The sequence below is a fragment of the Halichoerus grypus genome, chromosome 8 (genome assembly GCF_964656455.1).
Source record: "Halichoerus grypus chromosome 8, mHalGry1.hap1.1, whole genome shotgun sequence".
Taxonomy (NCBI): Eukaryota; Metazoa; Chordata; class Mammalia; order Carnivora; family Phocidae; genus Halichoerus; species Halichoerus grypus.
Genome location: NC_135719.1, coordinates 31,819,315 through 31,830,993, shown reverse-complemented (window position 1 = coordinate 31,830,993; position 11,679 = coordinate 31,819,315). Strand labels below are relative to the sequence as shown.

Here is an 11,679-nt window from a genome sequence, read left to right as displayed (position 1 = left end):
ATAGGTCTTTGTTAAGATCATCTTCTATTCTCTATGACTGTTACAAAGTGTCCTATTCTGCCGGGCCCTATGACTCACCGGTAATTCCAGAGCTCACAAATGACAGAAGACAAGTCTGACATAGGGCCTAATCCAGGTCTGCAAGCACATGCTTTTTTGTTTGACAGAGGGATGCAACTCAGATGTTCTTTCTACCAGCCACATAGATGTGATCAAACACACACACATATAAATATGCATGCCCTCAGGTGCATATGCACACACGTGTTTGAGCACACAAATATACTAACACACACACACACATTCACTACACACGCACATGGATTAAAGATACCTCAAGAGTGGATTTAGAATAGATGTTAGAATTTCCTTGAAGTAAAGGAGTTCTTTTAGAGAAGTAGGATCTAATCTTGATTAGGGCAGTTCAGATATGTTTTAACTAATGTAATGCAGTGAATAAGTAAACCTTAAAGGTTCCACTTAACTCTATGATTCTATGCTATATCTGAGATTGAAATATCAGCCAATTAGGGTTGCCGGATAAAATACAGGACACCCAGCTATGTGAAATATTTGGGATATACTTACACCAAAACACTATTTGTCATTTATCTGAAATTCAAATGTAACAGGTGTCTTATATTTTTATTGCCAAAACTCTATAGTCGATGAATTGAACTGCAAGAAAGCTCTTAACATGAGCCTAAATTCACCTTTATCCTCATCATCCTAAGCCTTTACCTGAATTGGCTGCGGTGTGCTCAGCCACAGCTTTTCTAAAGATGGGGAAGGGCAGAGAATCCCAGGACAGGGAGCAAGACCCACGTAGCTCCGGGACCATGTGGCCACAATGGTTGTGGTTGTCACTGCAGCTGAGGGCTGAGCTCATGTTACTCAGCAAGCTAACCCATGAGGGGTATGGAGATGCTACCATTCATCATGGACCTGGACACTCACTTACTCAGTGCCCGCTGTTCCTCCATAAGCCTGTGTCCCTTGCCACACCTACAGGATCTCCGTGCAGTGAATGGCTCACAGCAGGAGCCCCCACATCCAAGTCCCCCAATCTCTCCTCCTCACTTATTTTCTTCTCAATGAAGATTCACCACTGAAAATCTCAGGGCTAAACTCATGGTTTTTGTATACATCCTCTTGAATATTCTTATTTAAATTCACCCATATTGCTGGTGGTTGTAAGAGAGATAGCCATTATCCAGCATTTACAATTGAAGAAACCAAGGCTGCATCATAAATATATACCATGATTTCCAGGACTCCCTGTGGAAGACATGGAACATATGACCCCTTGTGCACTGGAGATGTGATCTGGCCAGAGAGCAGAACATTTATATATTATACACATTCGTAGGTACACACACAATAGACCGAATGCAATTGTAAAATACAGTTTGACCCATGAGCCCTTTGGACAAACAGAAATAGTCCATGACCTCCTTTGATTTATCTAGGACATCTAAATGAATACTATGGCTGAAAACAATGGTAAGTTGAAATATGATTTTTCAAACAACATATTCTCCTCTCCATATTTCCCCTCTACTCTGTTGAGAATCACAGAGGATGTTTTTCCTCTTTTGTAATATGTGTACACAACTACAAAGTTAGCATTTGGCATTTGCTCAGATGAATCCTGGCGTTAGGAATACGTCCACAGAAATGATTCTACAATTGCCATTCTTGCTTTGGTTTCGTGATTTGTTCTCACAAACAGTATCTTGAAACCTGTGGTTATCATTGGCTATGGAGCAGACTTCAAATCCTACAGTTGTATGTTATATGCCCCATTATTCCCTTTGCAGATCTATGAATTAGGAGAAGGATAATGTAGGTCAGGGCCAGTATAAGTGGAAAGTCCCTTAAATAAACCCAAGGAGAAGGACAGAGGGGGACCTGGAAGTACATTAAAGGTCTCATCTTGCTCAGGATATGAAGATTACACATCTGATTACTTTTTCCGCTAAATGATGGCTTTGTTGAGATATAATTCACATACCATAAAGTTCACAATCGAGGGGCACCTGGCTGGCTCAGTCGGTAGAGCATGCAGTTCTTGCTCTCAGGGTTGTGAGTTCAAAGTCCCACATTGAGCATGGAGCCTAATTTAAAAAAATTAATTAATTAAAAATAAATAAGTATACAATCCAGTAGTTTTTATGATATTTGCAGAGCCATGTAACCACCACTATCTAATTCCAGAGCATTTTCATTAGTGCATAAAGAAACACCATACACATTTGCAATCACTCTCGCTACCCACATCTCCCGAAGCCCCTCTTAACTACTAATCTACTTTCTGTCTGCATAGATTTGCCTATTCTAAACATTTAATATAAATGGAATCATATAAAATATGGTCCATCGTGACTGGTTATTTCATTACATTCAGTATGTTCATTATTTCTGGTTAATGTTTTGCAGCTCAGCATATTGCAGTATGTATCAGTATTTCATTTTCTTCCATCTCTTCATGGACATTCAAGGTGTTTCCACTTTTTGGACATTATGAATAATGCTTCCCTGAATATTTGTATGCACATTTTTATGTGGACACATGTATTCAAATTTTAGTCAATTACCTGGAATTGGAATTGCTGGGTCATGTGGGAACTCTGTTTATCATTTTTAGTAACTGCCAAACTGTTTTCTAAACAGCTAAACTTTCCCTCTGGCAATGTACGGAAATTCTCATTACTTTTTAATGTTGATAGAAAAATATGTGTAAACATGTTTGTTAAAAAGTTAATGGTAAAGCTAGACAAACTAGAAACAGGATAAATGAGTTCCAAATCATAATTTAAAGTGAACAAAGAATAATCTAACCATTAAAGATCTTCTAAAAAGAAAATATACAAGGGATGCCTGGCCGGCTTGGTCGATAGAGCATGCAACTCTTGATCTCAGGGTTGTGAATTTAAACCCCATGTTGGGTATAGAGATTATTTAAAAATAAAATCTTTTTTTAAAAAGAAGAAAATATACAAATTACTAAATCCTTGCATATTTCCAAGGATCAATGAACTGTGTACCATGGTGGCCATGAGTTTGGTGCATCAAATATTCCCCATTCCAGAGACAGGACCTTATTCCCACCTCCTTGCCATGAGATGTGGCCACATAGCATGCTTTGACCACCAAAGTGTGAGCAGAAGTTATGTGTGTCATTGCTGGGCAGAAGATTTAAGGACTGAGGTGGGATTTACCATGGACTCTTGCACCCTGCCACAGAAACCATCCACACTCCAGACGGCACATTCCTGTTGGTCTGGAGACTGAAGTGACAATATAGAGATCCAACCACTTGTAGACATGTGCCATGAGGAAGAAAAGAAATCTGCTTCTTTAAACCATGACATTCTGAAGTTATTACCACAGCAAAACCTAATCTATCATGCAAATACAAAAAATTAGTACCAGGATCGGAGACATCAGGAAGAATTTATAATATGTAATATTGACTTAGGTGTCAGGTAGCATGCTTATGGAAAATTATTATTGGGGGCCAAAAAGATCACAATCTATATAACACAGTGACAAAATATCTAGTAAAACCACTGTTTGCAATAACTCAGAAGTCAGATCATAGGCCTAATGAACTTATAACTCGAACAGAAGAGGTTGGAAAATGGAACTAGTCTATGCTAGTTGTTATAGGTTGCAGTTAGTACATTTTTATGGGGAAAAAAAAAACTCAGAAAGGAATTGGCCAATTTTCAAGTAGGAGTAAAAGAAAATAAAATCTAAAAAGTCATGGATTTGCAGAGTTGGAAGAGGGAACTTTTTCTCAATTTCAAATGGTAAAAGATAAAACTGATGTGGCCTCTGTTGGGCTCTGCCCTTGAGTTCAAGAAGGCTTCGAAGATTAGGTGACTTCCAAGCTCCATCCTGAAATATGATCAGTGATTTATCGAGTTATAAAAGCAGTGAAAATTGTTCCAGAGAGAAAGGATCATGGACAAAAGAAAATATTTGTGAAGCAACTTGGGGTGTTTGGAGGAAATACAAATAGTATTACATCATGACAGTTTCCAAACTCTCCAAAGCTGAGGATGCCTTTCTTCAAGCTGAGAATCAAAATTGGTGAAAGAAGACTTGTTCCAGGCTCTGTGGATCACATTTTGAAAATCACCTGAATAAGTAGCCAGCCTTCAGGGGCCATATTATCTCTCAATTACAAACCAAGGGAAAACAGAATCAGATCTAGCAGAAGAGTGATAGAAGAGTTAGAAGGGAGTCACTATAGGTAAACTGGCCAAATAAGAGACTCTTTCAACAGTCGAAGCATGAAAGAGTGAGGTCCTGAAATTTACGATGGCTTTGAGGATAGCTTGGAGGGGATGTATTTCAAAGATATTTAAGAGAGAGAGTAAATAGGACTGGACCACTGATTACATGGAGGTTGGGAAAAGGATAGGGAGAGGAGAGATTAGGGTCAAGAATAAGTTCCAGATTTCCAACTCGGGGGACAGGATGAGTACAAGTACTAGCAACCAAGACAGGGAATACAAGGGGCCCCTGGCTGGCTCAGTTGATAGAGCATGTGACTCTTGATCTTAGGGTTGTGAGTTCAAAGCCCACATTGGTGTAGAAATTATTTAAAAATAAAATATTTTTCTTCTTTTTTCTTTCTTTTTTTCTTTTTTTAAGAAACTTTATTTTCTATCATCCTTATTTTCATTTTGTTTGCTTTTGTGTAAGAGCAGCTAAGACCACTCAATGGTTGTTCCTACCCACTGAGTGGCCTAAGCAGTAGGAGCTGACCAGTCTTCAGTGGCAGGCTGAGCACTCCAGTCTTCAGTAGGGAACTGCTGAATAGGCACCTGCACACCTTCAGACCAGTCTGTGACTTCAGGTTGAGTAGCAGTGAACTCGGAGCTGGAGCAGTCCATTCACCCTGAAATTCTTCCTTCATCACAGCCTTTTAAGTAGTGGCCTGCTTTTCCTTTTCAATCTCTTCAGGATCTCTGTAGAAGTAGAGATCAGGCATGACCTCCCAAGGGTGTTCATAGGAAATGGTGCCATGCAAGCGTGGAACTTCATGGGCCCAGCATCCACCACATCAGACCCACTGAGTGAGCTCCCTTGTTGTTGCAAGGGATGGCGATGTCCACATAGCACAGAGGAGAGTCTGTGTTACACAGAGCAATGGTAGGCAAGTTAACATAAGATGCTTCTGTGAGAGTCAGCCCTGGGGTCGGTAACCACCAGAAGTGTGTGCTCCCAGAAGGCTGCCTGGATCTGGTTAGTGAAGGTTCCAGGAATGAAGCAGCCAGCAATAGGAGTGGCTCCAGTAACAGCAGCAAACTTAAGCCCGGTTTGCTGACCAGTATTCCTGGATGATAGGACATTGACATCAACTTGGTTTACAATGTCAACAATGGCCCAAGTTGCCAGCAAGAGCTTCTCCCAGGTTCTCTGCAGATTTATGATGTAGATACCATCACTTTTCCATTTGTAGATGTACTGTTCCATTTGGAAGTCAAGGTTAGTGCCACCTAAGTAGGTTCCTGCTGCAAGGAATTTGAGGATATCCTCCTCCTTCATTTGCAGGACATCAAGGGCTTCAGACATTGTGAAAGTTTCCCTTTAAGTTATGAAGGGAATGCAAAACAACGTTGTATTCATCCCTCCCTGGGTAGTGTGGAAAGAAAAATAAAATCTTAAACAAACAAACAAAAAAACAAACGATGGGCTGCCTGTGTGGCTCAGTCGGTTAAGTGTGTGTCTTCAGCTCAGGTCATGATCCCGGGGTCCTGGGATGGAGCCCCGCATCAGGGCTTCTCCCTCTCCCCACCTCCCAGCCCCCGCTTGTGCTCTCTCTCGCTATCTCTCTCTCTCAAATAAATAAATAAATAATTTTTAAAGAATTTTTTTTAATTAAAAATTTTTAAAAAGATAGGAATATAAGATAAGCAAGGATGGCAATCAGGAGCAATGGGATTGAGTTTATTTGCAAACATGCTGAGTTTGGAATATCTGCATGATAGCCAGTTTTAAGTGTCCAGTAGAAATTTAACACACAAGGAAGAAGTTGGGAACTCTAGGAAGATGCCAAATGTGGACCAGTGCTTAAATACCTAAAGAAAATATTTAGCAATACCACCCCACCCCCCACCTTGGGAAAGGCAAACATATCCCCACTATCAAGAGCCAGCCCCATTCCATTCTTCCTGCCCACAGAAGGGGATCCAGTGTGTTTGTATCAACAGTGGGGCAATGTTTAACTCAAGTAGCAGAAGACAGTCTATCATCATCTGTGAAGGAGAGAGTGGGAGAAGTTTTCATTATTTCTCCCTTTAGTCCTGCCTCAGATCTCTCTTTATAGAGTAAGTAAACCAGCAGTAAGTAAACAAAGGATGTGTTTGCAGCTCCTGTTAGCCAGGGCTCTATCTCAAGGATGATTAGATACCCATTGTGAAGAAATCAGCAGGCAAGGCAGGGTGTTTGATGATTTCATGCTTATCATTGAGATAGACCCCACAGTGACTCCTCTCAGTCAACAGCATGATGAACAAATATCCTTAAGCAATTTCATTCAAATTACCAGTTGCTGAGAAAATAAAACTATACCTCCTAATTTTTATTGGCTCAAGTGAGAATTATTTAATGATTATAGAATGATACGCTCCTAAGAGGTTTCCTGGGAAACAAGCTCTGAGAACTGTGTGCAGGAGTTTCAGTGGGAGTGCTCTCAGGAACCACACTGTGAGAGAGAGGGAATCAAGAAGGGGCAGAGGGAGAGAGTGCACCGTGATGCCTCAGTACAGTCCACCTTTGAGGCAAGAGAGCTGGGATTTCGTAGCCACCTATGGACCAGTCACTGGGTGCAAGTAGCCCCCAGGAAGCAGGTATGACTTAGATATGTCAATTTCCCAGTGGCTGTTTATCTGAATAAATGGTCATGGGTGTCTTTGGAGAAGAACAGGGCATGTCATTACCATATACCCTTGCCATGGTGTCACAGGATCCTTTCTTGTGGGTACCCAGCCTCTCTTCTAGTCAATGGGGTTCAGATTCAAGTTTCTAGAAACACTAGCTGAAATACATAGCTGAAGACAAGCTTTTTTACTGAGTACTTTGCCTCTGAGAATAGATATACTATTTTTAAGAACGTCACAGTTTTGTTTTGTTTTTTTTTTTCAGAGCAATCTCAACATAGAGAATGAAAACTGATGACCTTAGGTTCAATACAAGAATTTTTTTGTATGTTCGAAGCCAAGAAAAAGAAGTCTATATATTACATGTACATGCCTACTAAAGTCTGTGTATGTATGTATATGTGCGTATGTGCCAATTTTGCCTTGATGAAAAATAAAGAATGTTCCTTTATGGCATCCCTGTGGGTGTTTTTAAGATTTTATTTATTTATTTGACAGAGAGAGAGAGAGAAAGAGCACAGCAGAGGAGAGGGAGAAGCAGATTCCCGGCTGAGCAAGGAGCCCGATGGAGTACTCGATCCCAGGACCCTGGGATCAAGACCTGAGTCAAAAGCAGACTCTTAATCAACTGAGCCACCCAGGCACCCATATGGCACCCCTGTTGAATTCCAGCTTATTTGTTATACTAAACAAACTTCATTTGCTTCTTGCTCACTTCTTTTCCCCCATCAGCATTGTGGACCCCAATTTCTATTTGAGTCAACTTACACCCATGACCATGTGCACAATGTATCACTCAGCAGACATCACCTTTTCTGAGATAGACACCCATAATATTTGCCAGTTTTCCGCATAGGAATTATGACAATAATGCAAGGAAAACCAGAATCGTAGAGGATGAATTACAAATGTAATTTAAATTATGTAATAGGATTACCACATTAAATACCAGAGTCCTGGTTAAATTTGAATTTCAGATCAACTACATAACTATAATCAACTATATAGCTATAAATATAATACATATATATATTAGTATAAGTATGCCCTATGCAACATTTGAGACATACACTAAAAATTATTTGTTTTTTATTAATATAAATTCAAATTTACTGGACACTTTGTATATGTTTGTTTGTTTTGCTAACTCTGACAAGCCTACTATACACAAGCAGTAGACATTACTCCTCCACACTTCCTGCTTTTACTTCTGCCCTTCCATCTTACCTGTCATTGAAATCCACATTGCCTTTCCTCCTTGCAGAGAAGTATTAGGATCATGGAAAATGCTGATGATAACAGACAAGGGGGCACATCTGGCTCTCCCATTTACATCATGGAAAAGTTGGAACCAAACTGCCTTCTCATCTTAAAAAACACGCAAGTTTGTTCAGAAGTTTAAACATTCTTGGCAGAACTCGTCAAACCATCACATATAGATATACAATACCAGGTTTTTTGTGATCCAATTTCATGGTACATCATAAAAAGAATCATCCCAAAGCTAACGCCTTCACATAATTCAGTTTTTGCTACATTATCCCAAAATGCTAGGACTTAGAATAATTGTTGAGGACTGCTCTCATGTCTTTGGATCAACTGGTCAGTTCTGGCATCTGGGCCAGACTCAGTCAAGCTTGGCTGTGCTTCCCTGGGCAGCTGCTATCAGCAGGCTGCTCAGTGTAGGAATGGTTGTGCTAGGAAGTGCCATTTGTCTGGGAGCAGGAAGGCTCTTGGCAGAGTGTAGGTGATTGAGACCTCTGTCTTACATTACCCATTAGACTAGCTCAGGCTTGGCAGGGGTCCAAGAGAGAAGCAGGCAAGGCTCCGTGAGGCCTTAGAGTCAAAACTAACACGCCTTTACTTCCTCTGCATTCTATCAGCCAACACATGTGAAAAGCCACACCAGATTCACAGAGGGGAGAATGGAGTCCATTTCCTGTTTTGAGGAGATGCAAAGTACATGGATACTGGAAGGGCTAGAGAACTGGATTTGTTTTTCTAATCAATCTGCCCATCTTTAAATATTTTATTTAAGGGCACCTGGGTGGCTCAGTTCGTTAAGCGTCTGACTTTGGCTGAGGTCATGATCCCAGGGTCCTGGGATCGAACCCCACAATGGGGTCCCTGCTCAGCAGGGGGGTCTGCTTCTCCCTCTCCCTCTGCCCCTGCATGTGTGCGCTCTTTCTCTCATTCACTCTCTCTCTCAAATAAATAAATAAAATCTAAAAAATGTATAATATAAATAAATAAATAAATAAATAAATAAATAAATACATTACTTAATGTGTAGACATTTTGTGAGGTAGAAAAAAGCTTTCTCAGGGAAAAAAAGCCATGGATTGACTTACCTGGTACCTGGTCCAGAATAGTTACCTGTCATTGTCACTTCAACATCAGAACAACCTCCTATGCAAAACTAAACCACTCCAAACCACCTTTGTTAACTAGATGATCCTTCATGGCTTCCTGCACTTCAGAGCTTGTGTGTTTATTAATAATGAAGCTGAAAGACAAAGTTCTTCCTTCACACCCACCACCATATTCAACTGAACATCTACCAAAGGGGCTACTATTGTGTTTACATTGTCTGTGCTTTCATCAGGAAAAATGGAGAAGCATGTCACTAGCTGTACTTGTGATTTGGTGGTACTTCAGTACATTCTTTGCTTCATATTCACCCAGCATTTCAAAGGAACCATATCAACGCTATTTTTCATGAGTATGGCCTGAAGTTCAGCTTTATTGGAAGCCATCAAAGTACTAGTGTGTAATATTTAGATGTATAATATTAAACATCTGATACTATTGCCTTTATATTCCATACTTTTCTCTAATTTTTTGTTGTTTTAACCCAATTCTTCATTTCCTATGTAAAACCACTTAAATTTTGGAATGTGTCCTTCCTTCCCTAGCCAGTATATCTCTGCAAATAACACACCAGTGGTTTTGTTCTCTCAGCTTCAACTACAGCTATAAAAGCAAATTCAGGTTGTACAACATTATGAAGTGAATTTTACTCTTTAAAATGGCTACTTTTATGTTAGGTGAATTTCAGCTCGATTTAAAAAAAAACTTAAAAAGAAACCACAGATTCAGTACACAAGAAAGAGTACTTCTAAGTAATATGAGAACAGACTCATTTGGTCTTCATTGTCTCCAACCACTTCCATTTCTCACCACCTCACCTTACTAGGTGTGTCTTTTTTTGGTTAAAGAATAACCCAATAATACTTGTTCCACTGTCAGCAAATTAGGATTAAAAATAAATAATACAAATTTCACTGAGTTACACTGACACTGGCTTGATTTTAAATTACAGTGATTGTGGCTAAGGTTTTGGTGGATTCAAGATGGCAGTGTAAGAGTCAGCTGCTCAGCTCTCCAGGACCCTGAAGATACAGGAGTACCTGATCCTGAAGGTGCCCTACAAAATACTGAATAAACACCTTTGGGCTGCTCAGAAACACATCGACCTGGAGATGAGCCACATCCCTATGGTGGTAGCCTAGCTGGAGAAGACCTTGAGCAGCTGCCCCACCCGGGACTCCATGGTCAGCCTTCTGGATGGCGCAGGGGAGAAGCTTAGCGTCCTCAAGAGGAAGGTGGTGGAGTCCATCCAGGTGGAGGACTAGAGCACCAAGCTATGCAAGCGCAGAATCGAGCAACTCAAGGAGTAGCAGCAGCCAGCCCGCAGCAGCCAGCTTGTGGAAGAGGAAGAGCATGGACCGCATGATGGTGGAGCACCTGTTGCACTGAGGCTTAGAAGGCTGTGGTGAAGCTGATATGCCAGAGTGGCATGAAGAGCTGCCTGGAGTTCAGCCTAAATATTCAGGAGTTCACTGAACTCATCCGGCTGAACTAGAGACTGGACGCCTTGAGACATGCGAGAGAGCGCTTTGATCAGGCTGAAGGGAGCCAGCTGGCCAAGGTGCACCAGGTCATGGGCATGCTCGCCTTCCCTCCAGACACGTACATATGGCCCTACAGGGACCTGCTGGACCCAGCCAGGTGGCAGATGCTGAGCCAACAGGTCCGGCACAACTACTGGCTGCACCAGCTGGGGACAACTCTGTGTTCACCCTCACTCTGTAGGCCGGCCTCTTGGTGATAAAGACACCACAATGCTCCAAGGAGGACAGCAGCTCCGAGAGCCCTGATTGGCCTGTGTGCAGCCACTCCCCGAACTAGTATTGCAGCCCCTGCCCATGGCCCACTGCACCAATTCCTGTCTGCTCGGCAAGATTTCGGGGGACTCGATGATCCAGAACAACCCGCCCCTGAGGCTGCCCAACCACTACAGCTACGGCTACAACTCTCTTGCCATCTGTCAAGATGACAAAGCCATTTGTCCTAGCACCGAAGAAGTGTTTCACTTCTCACAAGCCCGAAGGTGTACACTGTGTAGGTGGAGCCGCCCTGCGCGCCCCAGCCCTTGCACCCCAGCCCTTGCGCCCCAGCCCCTGCGCCCCGACCTGCCTGCACTTCTGTTTCTGGCGACCAAAGATCAGTGAGCGAGAATAGGTACTCCTAGGAAGAGAGGAATCGAATGGGGCACATCTGTGCTTGGGGACAGTGTTTGCGCTGATAGGATTCCGAAACACCCGTGAGCTACTTGACGCTTTCCCTTCCAGAGAGACTTTCCTGCCCAGGGAGCTTTAGCCACTTTGGAAACAGGCGTCCGTTATTTCCCGCACCCTCAACCCTGGTGTCCTCCCTCCGTTGGTTCCTCCCTCCCACCACCCAGGAGCGGGGATGGGTGGCGCCACAGCCTGACTAGCTT

At 42.0% G+C, this 11,679-nt stretch overlaps 2 pseudogenes; one reads left to right on the top strand and one right to left on the bottom strand.

Moving 5' to 3' along the window:
• Window positions 1-4,721: 4,721 nt before the first annotated feature.
• On the bottom strand, window positions 4,722-5,597 carry LOC118538214 (small ribosomal subunit protein uS2 pseudogene; annotated as a pseudogene).
• Window positions 5,598-10,249: 4,652 nt separating this feature from the next.
• Window positions 10,250-11,410, top strand: LOC118538217 (E3 ubiquitin-protein transferase MAEA pseudogene; annotated as a pseudogene).
• The last annotated feature ends 269 nt before the right edge of the window (window positions 11,411-11,679 follow it).